This window comes from Myotis daubentonii, chromosome 10 (genome assembly GCF_963259705.1).
Source record: "Myotis daubentonii chromosome 10, mMyoDau2.1, whole genome shotgun sequence".
Classification (NCBI taxonomy): Eukaryota; Metazoa; Chordata; class Mammalia; order Chiroptera; family Vespertilionidae; genus Myotis; species Myotis daubentonii.
The window spans coordinates 4,521,261-4,538,720 of NC_081849.1; the positions used below are offsets into that span (position 1 = coordinate 4,521,261).

Sequence of the window (17,460 nt, forward strand, 5' to 3'; positions counted from 1 at the left end):
GGGTAAAAAGAAGGAATAGGGAAAATCTAAAGCAGGAATAGGGTAAGAGAAACAGGACAACAAAAGGGGGAAAGTGAGGAAGAGAGTTTTGGCATAAAGGTAAAGTTGAGATAGAGTAAAATGATGCTAAAGGAAAGATGAAAATAGAATGTAGAACACTAATCCCAAAATAAAATAAAGAGAAAATAAAATGACACTTTAAAAAAAAGGTAAAATGGTAGTAGTAATAATACTGGTTAAAAATAAAAATGTAGTAATTAGAAAGGTAAAATCAGGTGAGGAAAAAAGAAAAAAAAATTAGTTTCTTAAGTAAAAGGTGGAAAAAATACAAATATGCAGAAGTGAAGGTCCTTCACTTCCTCTACTCTTCTGTTTGGCACGCCTTAGTCCTGTCAGGTATTCAGGAGAGTGTTGAAGTTCCCTGCGATGCACTGTTCCTCCGTGTTGTAGACCACAGTCCTAATTTTAAAGCAGGCAGTATTTCTTTGTTTCCCAGACTGCCTTTATTTGTGTTTACAGAAGAGTCAGTTTGTGGTTCAGCCTCTGGGTGGCAGTGTTTCTGGATTGTCCTCCGAGGCTATAAGTCCTCTCTAGCCAGTATTTAGGTTTTGTTTTTCCTATCGCACTTAATACTGGTTTGGGAGAGTCGACTGCCCCAGAGCTGGTTCCTTGATCATTACTCCCCGCTCTGATTCCCAGGTTCCACAAAAACAACTTTCCCCTGCAGTCTCTGTGAGTGACCCCAATCGGGCGATCCTATGTATTGGGTTTAATAATCAAAAGCAAAGATTTAAGGAGAAAAAAAAAAGAAGAGCCAGAGTAGGTGCACGAGCTTGCAACCCTCCACCGTCCAGCTCTGTGCGCAATTCTCCCAAAGTCTCTTCCGCAAGTCATCCCCCCCCCCCCCCCCCCCGGCACTAAGCAGCCAGCACACTGGCAAAATCTGAGGCTGCCTTTTTGCACCCAGTCCAGCTATGGGCTGATTTTTAGAGGTCCCTTCTGCCAGCAGCCCTGCGGGACCCCTTCCACACTCGCAGATCACGCTGACCCCAACGGCCGCAGACTTTGTGGGATGCAGACTTCCCCTGTGCGCGTTCCTTTCTCCAACCTGAATTACAAACCGCACCTTTATCTAGGCAAAATCTGACCTTTCCGTGAGGAGGAGCAGGGCTCGTCTGAGTTCACGTATTCACGCTGCTTGAGATCTGGTGTTCCTGGATTTGTAGCTGGTCCCTGGGTGCCGTGGTTGCAGGGTCTCTGGATGTATATGCTTCTGATATCAGCCACTCAAGATGGCGCGGTCTCCACTGCTGAGCCGGCCGCTCTGGGAGAGATTTCAGCAGCAGTGGAGGCTGCCTGGTTACGGGAGCCCGATCCGGCAGTCTCCAACAGTCCCCTGGAGTATAGCTATCGCTCACCCACAAATTTACACTCGGTACATCCACACACTCTCCTTTCATTCTCTCACTCTCACACTGTCTTGCAGTCTGCCTTCCCGTCGGCAGCCATCTTCTCTTCCTCTGGCTGAACTTCAGCTTTTAGGTTAGTGACTCGTACCTGACTCTTGACTGTAGCGGCCCCTTTGCCCTCCACTCTCGGATCTCCTGACTGTGAGGAGCCTTGCCCCCGAGAACAGAGGGTGTCCCATGCCTGTCAGACCCAGCACTGGGCTCAATGACTGGCCTCTACTCATAGTGCCCAGCTGGCATTGTCCCTGCTGGCTCCCCCACTCTGGGGCCCAGAAAAACAGTGATCTAAGATTTCTTCTCTGCAGGACCTGTAGGGGGGAGTATTTCTTTCCAATCTCTTTCCAAGTACAGGGAGCTGATGTTATCTTTTGGATTATTTGTTTTGAAATAGTGAGAACTAATTCAGTTCAAATGAAGCAAAATGACCTCACATTGATCTACTTTAATAAACATTCTCAAGGGCCAAAGTGGTAAAAGTGATGTGAAGGACGAGAGAGAGACCGGTGTCCCCGCCAGACAGTGCGTGGTCCCCGGCCCAATGCAGCGAGTCTGGACTTGTGGTTCTCCCAGAGGCTGCTCTGCTTGGAACAAACCGGAAGCCACGGCTCGGGGTCTCTGAGTGATCCCCGTACCCTGGGGCAGCCTTGTGGCGGCCGTGTCTCTGTAGGGAACCCATGGAAGAAATTCACAGTGCCCGGTCCGTGGAGTCGTGGCTGGCCTGAAATATCAGCATATAAGATACGGGGACGTGTGTGTATCAGAATGACTCACACTTAGAAACACACCTGCGAAAACAATGCAACAGGAGGAAAAGGTCACACACACACACAAGTGCCTTTGAAAGCGCTGGCAGTTCCCTAAACATCCCAAAGTCAAGGGGCTGTGAGGCGGCTGTACGTCCGGGCCCCCGCTGAGCGCGGACATGGGGTCTGTGATCCAGAGAAGGGCTCAGGGCCCGGAGGACACCAGCTGGAGTTCGGGCAGAGGGGGAAGGGAGAGTCCGGTCATCAGGATGCCAGGACTACGGGGAGCTCTCCCTCATGCTGCGACCCCGCTGAGTAGGAGCAGCGTGTACTGAATGCGCCACTCGTGGGCATGCCCACGTCGGGAGAATGCTTGCCAGTGGCCTGGGGAGGTCAGCTAAACCCGCACGTGTTCTCTTCAACCAGAGCCAAGCTGATTCATTAATAGTCGCTGCTTCTTTGCTACAGATACAGGTTGGGTTTGGTCTTGATCGGTCCTTACATTTTGCACCCATTCTTTGGGGGCCAGAAGAGATGGTGTGTGGAACCCAGGAGGCATTAGAAAACCAAAACACAGACGCGCCTTCTCCTCTGGCCCCGAGGGCACGGGGTCTCCTCCACATGGAAGTGAGCAATGTCCCCCTCCCCTCCCCCCCCCCCCCCCCCCGCTCCCCTCGCCCCTGAAGCAGCTCTAACAGGCCTGGTCACCACACTGGAGCTGACTGGGTCAAAACTGGGTGTTTCTGGACAAAGAAACCTCAGAGCCAGGAGGAGAGGTTTGTGCCCAGTGCACCGTGCAGGTGGGACCTGGATGTGGAGCAGCAGAGATAAGCCCACCCACTGCCCCTCTGACGATGCTTCTCACCGAGCCGGCATCAGCCCTGTGGCCGGAGCAGAAGGCACGGGCCCAGAAGCGCCTCCGGGCACCCAGGGCGGACGGATGGCTCCACTCGCCAGCCTGGTCCAGGTCCACGGGCCAGGAGGGAAGATCAGAAACGCGAGTGAGTAAAAGCCTGCCTGGGAGGAGGAGCTACACTGGCCGTCACACAGGAGGTCTTCTCTTAAGACAGGAGCCGAGGCCCTGTGCTTCTCTCCGTCCCCTGTGTGTCTGGAATGCGGAGCTGTTTTCTGCCATGGGTGTCGCACACACAGCACCGGGCAAGGTCCTGGGAGCGCCGGTCCCCCCAGAGGTGCTGTCACTCTGTTTGGGGCTGAGACGGGCCACCTTTTGGAATCCTTGCACGTTGTGTTCTGAGGACGAGCCCTGGGATCAGTGCGGGTCCCGCCCGGTGCCCCTGCCCCTGTGGCGCTCTCTTCCTGGGTAGAGCCCAGCAGCTGAAAATCGAAAGGAGGTTTACCGCCAGCACATGACCGCCTCGTTGGGGATCGAAGCCACTGGCGCAGACTTGCCAGCGTGCAGAGTTGGTCGCAGGCCTGGCTGGGCACTGCTGAGGGTGCCAGAGCCGCGGGTCCGGCCGCCCTGCAGTGACCACGGCCTAGGCACCTGGCCTGAGCGCGTCAAGGCGCGCTCCTCAGGGCACAGGATGCAGGGCCCAGGCTCTCTTCCCGCTCAGGTGCAGGGCTTGTCCATCTCCCTCCCTCCTGCAGACCTCCGTCTCTGGTCCTTACACTTGCTTCTTGCTTCGCTCTGCAGGCCCGGCTCTGGGCGGCCTTCAGCAGAGAGCACTAGCCACGCGCGCTCTGTCTTCCCGACCGGAGCAGTCGGCAAGAGGCTACTGAGCCCCAGTCTCACAGGCACGTCTCTGGGTTATGGTGAGGCCTCAGCAGTGGGAGGCGATGCCTAACTGGCGCGGGGGTTGAAGGCCCTGGGCAGTGCCCCTTCGCCAGCCCATGCCAGCACAGGCCGGTCTGCCCGGCACTGCTCAGCGGCCGGGTCTCCTCGGCGTCTGACCCTCCAGCAGCCCCACTCACCTCTATCACTGTTCCGTGTGATGGCGTGGGCTGCCACTGGTGAGGATCCCGATGGGGACTTTGCGGCTGCGACTGTGTCGGTGGCCTGGGCGCTATCACCAGGCACCACAGACCCAGTGGCTTTCACAGCGGATGGTCTCCCCGTCCTGGAGGCTGGAAGTCGAGACCCAGGTGTGGGCAGGGCTGGTTCCTCGCGAGGCCTCTCTCCTTGGCGTGTAGGCCGCTGTCCTCTCCCTGCGTGTCCCTCTGTGTGTCTGTGTCCTCATCTCCTCTTCCTATTAGGACCCCAGTCGCATTGGATCAATGACCTCATTTTACCTTAATCACCTCTTTAAAGGCCCATCTCCAAATAAGGCCACATTTTGAGGGGTTGAGGGTTACGGCTTCAACACAGGAGTTTGGGGGGACATAATTCAGCCACTAAAAGCGGCCGTACCTGTCGTTTGGTGGGCCCGGCAGCCTCATCTCACCGCTGGGTGCCGACCCCGGCCCTGCCTCAGTGGGCAGAGTGCGCCTCTGTCCTCAGTCTCCTCACTGACAAGTGAGGGGTTTGCTGTGGGGCCGCCAGTGTTGTGCTGGGCGCCCTCGTGTCCAGGAGCTGGGAGGCTGTGAACAGCACGGCCAGGGAGTGACCGCCATGGAGGGACGACGCGGGTCCTGGCCACAGCAGGACGGAAACACCTGGGAAATGGGCTTAAGGACGTGCACTCCAGCCCTCAGAGCTATTGTTCTGCAACAGAACAAGGAAAGCTTTATCCAAAAACGGATCTGTGACAAATATTCCAAGGAGAGTGTTTGTAGCTCACAGTGGTGGGAGCTCCTGCCCCTGGGGAGGGATGCAAGTTCTGACACCACACTGTTGGTGTTGGTGCGCCCGCCTTCAGTGACCGGTCGGACGGTCCCCAGCCTCCTGGACGGGACTGAGCCCTCAGATCCCAAGTGCGTGCACTGTGCTCTAATCTGTGTAAAAGAGGAAGGGGCACACACACACGTGAACACAGACACACATAGGAACACAAGCACACCTGGACCGACATGCATATACACCGACATGCACAACATGCATATGCACACACAGGAGCATACATGGGCACACATGGTACATGCATGAGTGCACATGTGTGTGCATGGCACATGACACATGGGCATGGATCCACCTATACACAGGAATACAGATGGTCACACATATGCACATGGGCACACAGGAATGCACATGGTTACGTGTATGGACACACAGGGACACACCTGAGCACATGTGCACACAGGACACACATGCTCATAAATACATATATGGGCACACAGGATCACACATGGTCACATGTATACACACATGGCACAAAGGAACACACCTGGGCATATGTGCATACAGCAGACACACATGTGTCCATGGGCACACAGGAACACACAGGCACACATGCACAATAGACGCGTAAGAGCACACATGGGCATATGAGCATGCACATCCACACATACTCACACATGGACACACTGAAAACACACACACACACACACACACACGCACACTCATTCATACACACGTACAGCCATGCATTGGGATATTTTGGGCATAAGGAGAGCAGGGCCGTAGGGGCTGGGGAGGCATTCTGGGGTAGGTATTGGCCTTACTTTTTACTCTACCCTTTTGTTCCTTTTGGATTTTTTAATTTTTAAATCAAGTGAGTGTGTTACTTTTTCTATTTATAAAATGTTTTTCAAGAGCGAGTGCTTCCAGAGAGAACCAGTGTGTGCGTGTCCCTGTCTATGAAGATGGAGCCAAAGTTTCTTTTTCAGCCTCCCTTTCCTCTGAGATCGCTAATGCGTTCTAAGGGGCTCACTACTTCCCACTAGTGCACAGATGGTGACGCTGGAAAACGCCACAACGGCTCCCCCAAATGTGGCTTCACCTCTTCTGTTTGGGGAGAGTGCTCTGCAGAAGTGGTTCAAAACATGATCACTCATCTAGGGTTTTGTTTTTGTAGCAAGATGGTGAAAAAACACGCAGCTTTCGGGGACAGAAAATCGAAAAATCAGGACACGGGTCTTATACTTCTGTGATCTGCAGCTCAGTGGATAGACAAGGAGTCGTATTATCATCAATGAGTGTCTACTGAGCCTCTCGCAGCCACGGTGGCTTTTTCTAGTATTTTGTTTTAATATGCATTCAAAATCACAGAAGAGGACACTTTCAAAAGCATGAATTAGAGAGGTGTTATTTGTCGGATATATGGTGGAGTTCAGTAATATTTATTGAAGGAAAAAAGTTGTTTACTCCACTCATGCTGCCTCTGCCCTCTTAAGCACCCTCACTTTTTTCGATTAATATTATTTTTGAATCTGCAAAGTCCTCCCCGGGAATGCAGCGTGGACAAGGCTCAGAAACAGTCTCTGCTCAGAGTGATTTTAACAAAGGTGACAAACGGTGACATTTTTCACGTGGATGGGTGCATTTCTTTTCATTTTCCAGAAAATGTTTGAAAATGAAAGGTTTTGGGGGAGACTGACAGAAGGCTTTTTAAAATGAGAAACCATGTGGCAGTGCTAATTTTGTATTCGATAATGAAAGTAAAGTTGTTGTTTTTTTAACTTTAGGAAAAAAGCAAATGAGTTAGATGACACCCCCACCCCCCATCTGAAGTTCATTAATAGGGATTCTGTTCATTACTGCTAAGTTGAAAAATAAAAAATGTAATTGAAGCTTTAATATGTTTGAATTCTGGGAAAATTTTCCTCCAAAATCATATTGATTTATTATTATTTCTATTTTTCTCACATCCTAAGCATCCACTTAATGTTACCGACATAATGCTTCCATAAGTAAGAACAGGAAACACTTGTAAAATATTTTTATTTTAAGCTTTTTTCATTATTCAAATTAAAGGAGGCAACATTTTACATTATTTTTATACATTTATTGTGTGGTAAATTGTGCTGAAATCTTTGTATTTTTGTCCACAAGATTTAATTGATTGCACAAAGTCACCTGTTTTAACATCAAATTTTGTACCTGAAAAAAACAATATTAATTCTGTTCTATGTTGGCTGCTTTGGTGAAACAAAGGCTACTTAAAATCTCTTATTGATTAAGTCCAGAAGCAATCGTTTTTTCTGATATACAGAACACTGGAAAATTATCAACCTTTATTATTCCTCATGGAAATGAGCACCTTTGGATTTGTAATTATATTGTCTAATAAAACTAAACAGCCAATGCTATTTGCATATTATATGAAGAAGTGTCATACAACAAACTCATAGCAGTCAATTAACATAAAAGCTAATTATGTATCTCATCAGCTTACAAGAGTTTCTGAATTCACGCTTCCCCATGCAGTCTAGAGCGAGTCTAGGGGTGAATTTTCACTTCTAAATATTGACTTTTAACTAATATTAGGAGTGATTTCAATATTTTTATGGATGAAAAGTCAGTGATTAAACTAGATGCAATACTTCCTATAATGCAATCAAATTTTCTACATTAACTAAACCTCTAGAAAGAAAATCTTTGCCGCTGTGTGACATTAATTCTCGGTCACTTGGCAGCTGATGTGCTGGTTTCCTCCCGGAAGGACACTCCAAAGGGACGATGAAGGTGAGATTTACCTGAGGCTGCAGGCTGCTCTGAGACAGGCGGTGCTCCACACGGACCTCTCCAGGTCCACTGGTGCTCGGGGACACACTGCTTGCTGCCTGGTGCTGACTGAACAGAGACGTGGTGAGGAGCAGGGAGCCTGTCGCAGTCTGGGACCTTCCCTAACTCCAGGTTCTTGGGAGAAGGAAGTCAGAACTTTCAACTACTTGTTTCTGTTTTTAAGTTGGGATGGGAGCCCTCCTCCCACCCCCTTGTCATCACACATGTAACAGGCACATGGTCAGAAGAAGCCTAAATGGTAACAAAACAAAACAAAAAAACCACTGTGTATACTAAATATGATTTTTGAGCAGTAGATGGGTTTCAAAATGAGAAAAGTTAGGATTTTCTTGAACCAGGGTGCTCCGAGAAAGCAATGAAATGATGACGGATCATTGTTATATTTATAACTTACACCGAGCGAGTCCATGTGTAAAAGCCATGGCTACAAGAAAACTGGGCCAGCGAGTGGCTCTGTTTCCCCTGATACAATGATGGCGGCCTTTCCCATTCATATTTTAATGAGGTCAGTATCTCTGAGCCAGTCATTCCTGGTCAGAGGCAAGGGTCCCCTAAGATTACAATAGGAGTTGCTTTATTGACAAGTACTATTCAACATCCTCACAGTACAGAGAAAGACTCCGTTCTAGTCCACTTGTCCTAATACTTATTGCACTCTTATAATGAAACCATTTTGAGAGAAGAAAGAGCCTCAATTCTTCTACGAACAATCTTTAAATTTACTGAAGGTTGTTCAGCTCAGTGGAATCATTTAAAACTCGAATCATATGTGTTTTAATAAATATCCGAAGAGGCGCCGTGCGTAAGCGTCTTTTCCTTAAAATGTTTTGTGGTTTTGTTTTTGCAAAATTAGATGCTTTGGGACATTAAGATCATTTTCTTAAATCTTCTATAAAACGAACTCTACTGGTCTTCTTCTGGGTGCTTTTCCTCTCTTGATTTTTGGTGAAGATTGTCATGTAATATTTCCAGAAGTATCTGCCTGCAAACATTTTCTACTATTAAAGAATGTTCACTCCAAAGAGCTGGCTAATTATATCAAAAGCCAGTTAATCTTCAAAGACTTGAAAACTTCACGTGTTGATCCCTCCATAGAACATATCTGTGTTAAAACAGACACTTTACTACTTGAACATGTAAAGGTACATTCTCCAATAAGAAAAAGAAGTTCTCCCGTCAGGTCAGGTCTGCTCTGAGGAAGCGCCCGCCCAGAGCGGCAGTCACCGGCGGCCCACGCGGGCGCCCGGATTTGCGCCGACCTTCCATGCCCAGCGATTTGGCACAGACTCAGAAGCCGGCTCAGTTTCTCAAAACAATCCTGAGAGCGGCCTCAGCGCAGGGACTCCTGAGAAGCCCGAGGACGGTGCTGCCAAAGGCGCCCGCAGGCAGGCCCTCGCCCTCCGCCCGCCCCGCCCGGTGTTTACTCTTCGGATTGGGGAGGGACGAGGGGGGAGGGGAGAAAGTGGATTCTTGATCAGTCAGATTTTTTTAAATGAGAGAATCTTCCCTTCTCTTTGAAGGGAAGTCTTCCCTGCTGCTTTGTGGACATACAGAAAGTACTGCGAATCTATTTCGTATGTGTCAGATAAGGAATTACACTGAAAGTACATGCGTGGCAGGGAAAGCCATGATCATGCTGCTTAATTGTCATCGAATTTGCCTCGCTGTGTGGCCACTCTCCAGCCCGCAGGCGTTTGTCCTGCGTTTCTGGGCGTGAAGGAAACACGCTCAGTGCGTTTGTTAACGGGGGCATTTTCGAAACCACGCAGATGCGCGAGTGGGAAGGGGCGCGGCAAATTGTAAAGAAAATGCAACGTGCGTTTGGGGCGTGCACTTCAAACTTTTCGCTTTGGGGTGTTTTGACTGCAGACAAGGAAAAATACGAACACGTGCAAGTGTTTTTAAAAACTTGATATTTTTAGTGAGTTAGTGAAGTGCTGTGTCCGGTTTCAGCAACGATTTCATTGCAAAACGGAACTCGTGGGCCTCCACAGCGGTTCACACCGTCAGTCAAGTTTGAGACGAGGAGGGCTGTCGCCCGGCGCACACGGTGGGGGCCGGGAAAGTCAATTAGTGGTGTTTTTCTTTTGCTCTTTCCATGTCTCTTTGAACTTTTTTTTCTTTCTTGAGACGGGGGAGGACGGTGGCGACGTGGACGGTCCGCCCCGGGGCTGAGCTCGGGCGGGGGCGCCGTCCGCCCGCGCCCTTCGCGCGTCCCCCGCGCGCCGTGTGACTCGCGGCCAGATGGCGGCGGGGCGCGGGGACCCTTTGTGCGCCCCGAGCGCGCTGTGAATGCCGCGCGGTCATCCGCACCGGAAGGGTTCACACTGCGCCTGAAAGGGGACAATGGGGGCTGCGGATAGCAACATCGCAGAAATCGAGACCATTTGTGATTCAGCCCCTGTCACCATGGTTGTCAAGCAAACTTCCTACTTTGATCAGCGGAGGGTGGAGAGGGAAGGAGCCGGGGAGGCCGTGCCGCGCCGCGTCCGGGCGCCCTTGGCGGGTCCCCGCCCCCTTCCGGAAGGAGCGGGGGACCAGCCTCCTGCACCTTGACCTGTCTAGACGGCCCCCAAGTTTCTTGTCTCCGTTACCAAGGGCGAGGGGTGCTCTTTGACCCCCGCGCGGGGCGGAGGTGGTGGCCGGAGAGCCCTCGGAATTCTCGCCGGATTCCGGAGGGAGAGGGGCGCATGGCGACGGGCACCAGCTGTTCCCAGGACGGCGTAGCCTCGCTGGCGACGGGGCGCGGAAGCCTCGGTGTGCTCCCCGCTCCACTCCACCGATCCGCCTTGCGGGGGTGGAGGGCAGAGGGGGACAAACTTGGGGCTTTGCCTAAGTTCTTCTGAATGGAGAGTTCTGGAACCAGACCCGAGCGGCCGGCTCTCTCTAGCTCCTGTCTCTTCTGTCCGGCCTTCCTCCTCCTCCTCCTCCTCCTCCGCCCCCCCCCCCCCCCCCCCCGTCTCCGCCGAGTAGATGGATAACAGCCGCTCTGTACTGACGGCCCTACTCTGCGCGCCCAGTGGCTGGCACAGTATCTGTAAGCCTGGTCTCCAGTTTGAATAGTCTTTCTGCCACTTTCAAACGCGCGCACTTTAAGGCCCACTTTAATTATGTGAACAGCACAATCGCATACACGTTACGGTAGCAGGAGCGAGTGCGTGCTGCGTCCCCGGGTGGGGGTCCCTGCGCCCCCAATGCAGGGCCTTTTAATGAACGTCCCGGAAGCCGCGCTTCCTCCCGCGCCGCGGAGGCCTTCCCGGCCACGGCCAGGGTGCGAGCGGAGGGTGACCGCCGCTCCAAGGGGACCCGGGACCACGGAGAAGACCTGCAAGAACTTCGCTCCAAGGAAAGCAGGCGCGGTACAAAGGCTTCCAAACCCTCTGCGCTCGGAGGCTTGCAGACCTTCGAAGGTCGAGGTAAGCTCGCTCCCAGGCCTCCGCAGAGCAGCGCTGTGCTCCGCGAGCGCGTAGCTGGCCTTTTGGGGTGTTTGTTTGTTTGTTTCCTATTTGTTTCCATCGTTGCTCAGTTTCAAGAAGTTGAACATTAACGTGCGGCCTGTGAGCCTGTCGGCCCGCTGGCTTCCGGGGTGACCGTACCCTGAGCGACGCGCCTGTGGAGACACCGAGGGCCGTGGAGACACCGAGGGCCGCGGCGCCTCTCCGTGGAGCCGCCCAGTCCCGTGTCGGGGAAGCGCGGCTGCGGATCCAGCGGCGTCAGCGCAGCCTGCACGGGGCTTGGCTTCTCTGGGGGCTGCGGAGGGGTCTCGGTGGTCCTCCTGCGGAGGTAGGTCTCTTACAGGCTCGAGTCCAAATTAAAATGAATGTCGTTTTCAAATATTTAAGGCCAAGCGGCGAGGGAGAGCGCCACACCCGTCCGTCCCCCCGTCCCCCCGCCCCCAGGTTTCCCAGAAGGGAGAAGGCCCTCCTGAGCTAATTCAAGTATCTCCGCACCAACAGAATTAAACAAAGGCTCAGGTGTGGGCGTGGGCCCAAGGCCGCATGGCGCCAGTGCGAGGTTGATTTTACCGAGTGCTGGCGCTGGCTGGCCGGAACGTGCCTGCAAAACCGTATTCAATATGTTTCCCTTTAACGCTCAAAGCAAAGGGAAACCCTGTTTTAAAATGTATTAAGTTTACGCCTTGGCCCAAATGTCAGGCGTGCTGACCCCCGAAATGAGGGCTTGAGCTGACTTTTGAAGATTTCGTTTCAATTAACAAGTAAAGGCAATGATGCGGGTTAAAGGGACTGTGGGGACCACGAAATGGCATTGAGTAAGTGTGCTTGTATTTCACAGGTTTTAAATAAGCACATTACAGTGGAATTTAAATATTTTAAATGCCAGGTAAAACGTTAGCATCCTGCTTCACAGACTGGGAGGGTGATTTGCAAGTCTCTGGCGGGCAGTCGCCGGGCCTGAAGCTGTAACTCGGCGTCCGCACTGCAGGCTCACGCTGCAGCTGGAACTCAGGGTTTGCACGTGCACAGGAAAACTCCAGCTCCCTCTTCACTGAAAAGGCAGGTTTGGGGGGCAGCAAAGTGAAATTACAGCCGGTTCCCTAAATGGTGTGAAAAGAAACTTCCCTCCGGAAGTGTCAGTGTCTTATCCACAGTGACATGAAAGAGGAACGCATTTTGATTGCCGAGAAAGCTTAATTGTCTCAAACTTTGGGTGCTGGTTTAAAACCACAAAATGGGTTATTATGGTAAATCGGAAGGAAACCGTTTTAACTATTTCAAGAAGCTGGCCACTTTAAAGTGCTCTTTGAAAGCCAAAACAACAACAAAAACATGAAGACTTTTCAGCTCCTTCAGTAGGAAATGCGTTTCTTCTTATTTCTCGCATCCGATTGAAGGAAGAGAAACAAAGACCAAGAACCATGTTTACTTCCAGGAGACTGGCCAGTTAGTTAGTGGTGCCATTAACACGCCGGGAAGGGGTCATCCGTGCGATGACGTCTTGAGCCAAAAGGGCTGATAAAAACGGACCCATTGATCCCACGGTTTTACATTTTTAGCTAATAAAACTGTGATACGGTGCCCTGTGAGCGCATGTCTACCCACACACGCTGCTGCTTTATTTCTGCAGCGCGAAGCCATCACAGATGAAGACGAAACATTCCCCCACCACCCGGGAGGCAGGCCTCGCTGACAGGCGGCGGGGAAGGCAGGTACTGTGTCTGATGGAACATGCGTCCTCCCGCAGGCCCACCCCTCCTCTCCCGCTCAGCTTGGAGCAGCTTTTTTTTCAAACGGAGCCTCGCTGTCTCCTGGCCACCAGTGCTCTTCACTGACTCAGAGATGACTCACTGGGAGCTACACAAACTCACACCAGCTCTGGGCTGCCCAGGGCCAGGCTGCACCTCCTGCACCCACATCTGAAGGGAATTCAGAAGAAACGTGATTTCTGATTGTTAAGGAGCACATGGCCGGTCGGGAGCAGGTGAACCCAAAACACTTTCTTAGTTACAACTCTGAGAGATTTGAAGTCTCCATCCTGGACCAGGAAGGGGTCCCTCCGGCCTGCCTGGTGCCCACACCAGCAGAAGGAGGGGTTTTCTTTAGTCAGACATTTTAAGGCGTTGTGTTTATTTATTTGGCTGGGTGCTGGATATTTTTTTTCAAGTTGCTTTCCAGGCTAGCTATTTCTTTAAAATTAATTTTTTTCTGGCAGAGGGTGGAAAATAATACTTGATTCGTGTTCTTAAACACACACACATACACTCAGAAGCTAGAAAAAAGAATTGCCGGAACTTTACTTGCTACATACGAAGCTGAAACATGTTCCCGTCATTGTTCCCATCAGTTTGGCTGATCGCGCACCTTCTAACATTTTGCTACTTTTTAATGCATTTACAAGAATGTATTCCACAGTGTACATTCTTTTTGGGTGCCTTTACAAATTTATTACATATATATGTATCTATGTGTGCGTGCATATTTATACCATTTACACACACACACACACACACACACACACAATGATTTAGAGCCAGGGGAGTACTTTTTATGCAATTGTGGAAGCTTGAAACATTTAGCATTTAGAATTGTTTATAATAAAGTATAAACACCTCCATCCACAGTACCAATTTTATCGCCAAGGTTCTTAATATTGTACTTCTGTAGGTGAATATTTATGTCATCAAAAGTTATTAAACAAGAAAGTTAGTTATAGATCCCCACTAACAGGACAAAGTTTTCTTATTCTGAGTAGAAAATAGGGTTGTTTTCTGTTTAAAATTCAGTTTGGTTGGGAGTTTGAGGAGAACAATGATATGGTACAGCCAGGGCTGTTCAGGAGTTTGAGAGCTTTTTCCATTGATTTTGGACATGGGATGTAACTTGTGAAAATCACATAAATGAGTACACAACCGCAACTTCCCCAAGAACGTGTTTTTGAAGGGTTCCCAGTGTCCCCCAGGCCGCGTGCCTGAGAATCCTCGCAGAGCTGTGTGAGGAGCAGCACAGGCTCTGTTCCCTGTCCTTCTCGGAGGCTTGCCGGCCTGGGCCTCTGCGGGAACACACACTTGGCTAAAGAAACCCGCTCTGACACTGCAGAAGGCTCCAGAAACTTTCCCCAACGCTCCCCGCAGTGCTTGCCCCAAGTCACAAGGCCACCAGGGAAAGACTTGGTTCCCAGGCGCAGCCATCCGACTGCATTTCAGTAATACTAACGATCTCTGCACGCCTTCTGCACATTTATACTTGGAAATAAAAATTAATATTAGCCTCAAGATAATGCAAGCCTAACCCTAAGATTTGTGCAATACTACTAGTATAAAATAAAAACAGGATTAGGTCACTAGCTCTTAATAGCATTTGAGTTTTAAAACCTGATTCATTACAAACAGAAATGTCGCTGCCTGGGCCGTCACAGGTGGCCCCACGGGCACCTCACAGGCTGCTGCTCAGTGGAGTGGGTGGATTCTCTAGGAAACATGTTTCTGGATGTCCCAAACCATTCAGTGACACAGTGAGAATATACATTCATTTCAAAATCAGCCTAGACTCCTGGTTCCCCAGGAAGTAAGCAAACACCGCGTGACAAGGCTGAGCGTTTTCAGACCTAAAAATTATCGCCCGGAAGACTCCACTTAGTGACGACAGCAGCGAGGAGCGACCTGCTCTAGCACCGTGGGCAGTTTCAGGTGACCACATGAAAGGTGAGCCCCACATACTGAAGAACGCCGATGCCTTCCCACACAATCGAAATTTCACGAATAGTAGTTTCCCACGGCAGCTGGCAGGCAAACTCTGCTTCGTACTTGACCTGGCTGTGCTGTCCAGCAACTTTGCTGTGGTTGATCTCCACCACTTAGTGATGTTTCCAGGACACGGCAGTGCGTGTGTGTGCGCGTGCGCTGGAGGTTATGAACCGACATTAACTGAGAACTCTTCGCCCAGCGGATACTCAGTGTGAGGTGCTAGACTCAGAGCTGTTCACATGTCCACGTGTTGCTTTTAGGGGGATAAACGACTTTTTCAAAATTAGATTTTTCTAAAATTAGAGATTGATTGGAGGGTTGGTCCCTTTCCATACTTCATATGTTCTCTACATCTATGCATGTGTATGTAAATGCACATATGAATTTTCCTCTTATTCTATTTAATGTAGACATTTCCCTTTGTTTTTAAGAATTATGGGAGGAGGTGAGGGCTCATTCACAGACTTTTAAAAATTCCCACCTCATTGAGGGATCATTGACGAATGAAGTTGTAAGATATCTAGAGTGTGCACCGTGGGGATTTGATCTACCAACACTCCGAAAGGAGTTCTAGCTCATTACCGCAGATCTGTCCCTTCAAAATATGAAGATTCCAAGATTCACCCCCAACACACAAACTAACAATGGGGACAACAAAGAAAACATGACTTACATGTAAGACGACTGTGTTTAAATTTTAAAATAGCACATCAGCGAGGTTTCCATAAAGGTTCAACGTTGTTTTTTCCGTGGGTGACAAAATCTCCGCAGAAGCCAGGGGCTGCGGGTGGGTCTGCGACGCCACGGCGACGTACTCTCTGAGAGAAGGAGTCGTCACACACACCTGACTCGGGTGAGGCAGCGCGGGGGGACCCTGTGGAGGCCATTACCTTTTCCGCCCGGAATATTTTGGGGCACATAACCCAGGCCTTTCCAGATCTTCATTTTAATGTCTTAGAGTCAAAATGGTGTTTTAAAATCTTGTTAAGACATAAGAGAAGGATTGAAAGTGTAGGTATATTCTACTCAAGGGAGAGAATATATCAGTCCAGACTGTGAGTGAGGGAGGCGCTCAGGTTTGTGGAGGTGTTTGTCCGATGGAGCGTGTGAGGTATAAATACAAATACCTACATGTATCCTGCATACTCATCCATTTGGCTGGTATCACAACTTAACATGTAAAAAACATCCAGGGGATGAACGCATCACGTGATCATTGATAATGCAAACTATGGAGTAAATAGTGTCCATAATAGTTGAGCCCACAGTTAAACTAAAAACATTTTTACCTTTTTGTATAGGCTTCCAGCACCGATGGCAGTATGAGATTCTAATATATGAAATAGTTGCTCTCAAGGCTAGGGTCTTTCCTACTTTAAATAATCGTGTAGCCTTTCTAAGGGGGGGTGGGTGGGCATTCACTGAGTTGTAGGAACCAAAGCCCCTTCACTCCTTGGATTGAACGTGGGGTGCACCGTGACCCTCTGGAAACTGTCCCTTAAGTATGCCACGGCCACCGGCATCCCTGGGCTTGGTTTTAAACCTCCAGGGGAAGGAGTGGGGGCAGGACAAGAATTGCAGAGCGCTGGCGGTGTTGAGGCCGGGTTCGAGGTGCAGGGGAGTAGATTACATCCTTCTTTTTTACTCTTGTGCATATTTGAAATTTCCCACAATATGAAAGTATTAGAAATGTGCATCTACAAGAAAGCGCTTCTTGCAGAAAGTCAAGGACGTGCCAGTTGGTTTTGAACACGACAGTGACGTCCCTAACTTCTTTCTTCCCAGGTCTGCGAAGCTCTGCTCGGCGGGCCCCTTACTGACCCGGAGGCCGGAGGCCGCCGCCGCCCCGGGAAGGAGGAAGCCACACCAGGTCAATGCAGCCTCTGTCCTCCTGGTTCTTCACGGGAAGGAATCTATGTCTCGTTTCTGTCACGTTGGCTCGTTGTGTGATATTTTATTGAAAATCTGTTGCATCATAAAAAAACAAAAACAAAACTCATTCTTCCGATAGGTGAAGCTGAGGGCATAAAACAAATGACCTTTGTGGGTTTTGGTAAAAGTTGTCTTGGCAATAAAGTATTTAATTTGACAACAGGAAAAAAGGGGAAGCATTTCATAAATGAAGCAAGGATTTAATCGTGTGCACTGTATATCTATGCGCATATACAAGTATTGTGTTCTGAGTGATAAGAGCTTGATTTGATTCCTTAAATATTCGATGGTTCATAAAAGTAATAAAATATATTGCCACAAATTCCAGATCATGTCTTCTGGGTTCTATATGGTTATATACGAGCTCATTCTATATTAGGAATGAAATTTAAGTTTCTAGAAACCATAAGTTTAAAAACTTTTTAATTCTAAAATTTAATTGAATGAGTAAAAATAATGAAAAGTTTTAGAGTGAACATTATGTTGGTCTTTCTTACGCGTGTATTCTAAATTCAAATGATTTAGAACGTTGAT

At 49.6% G+C, this 17,460-nt stretch overlaps 1 long non-coding RNA gene across 2 annotated transcripts; it reads left to right on the plus strand.

Annotated features, from left to right (window-relative positions):
• The first annotated feature begins 11,429 nt into the window (after positions 1 to 11,429).
• On the plus strand, positions 11,430 to 17,253 carry LOC132211387 (uncharacterized). Of its 2 annotated transcripts, XR_009447448.1 has the most exons (3): positions 11,434 to 11,576; positions 12,879 to 12,960; positions 16,780 to 17,253. It is a non-coding gene; the product is annotated as an uncharacterized LOC132211387 (long non-coding RNA). The 2 variants fall into 2 exon arrangements; XR_009447447.1 differs by lacking the exon at positions 12,879 to 12,960 and having other exon boundaries at positions 11,430 to 11,576.
• The last annotated feature ends 207 nt before the right edge of the window (positions 17,254 to 17,460 follow it).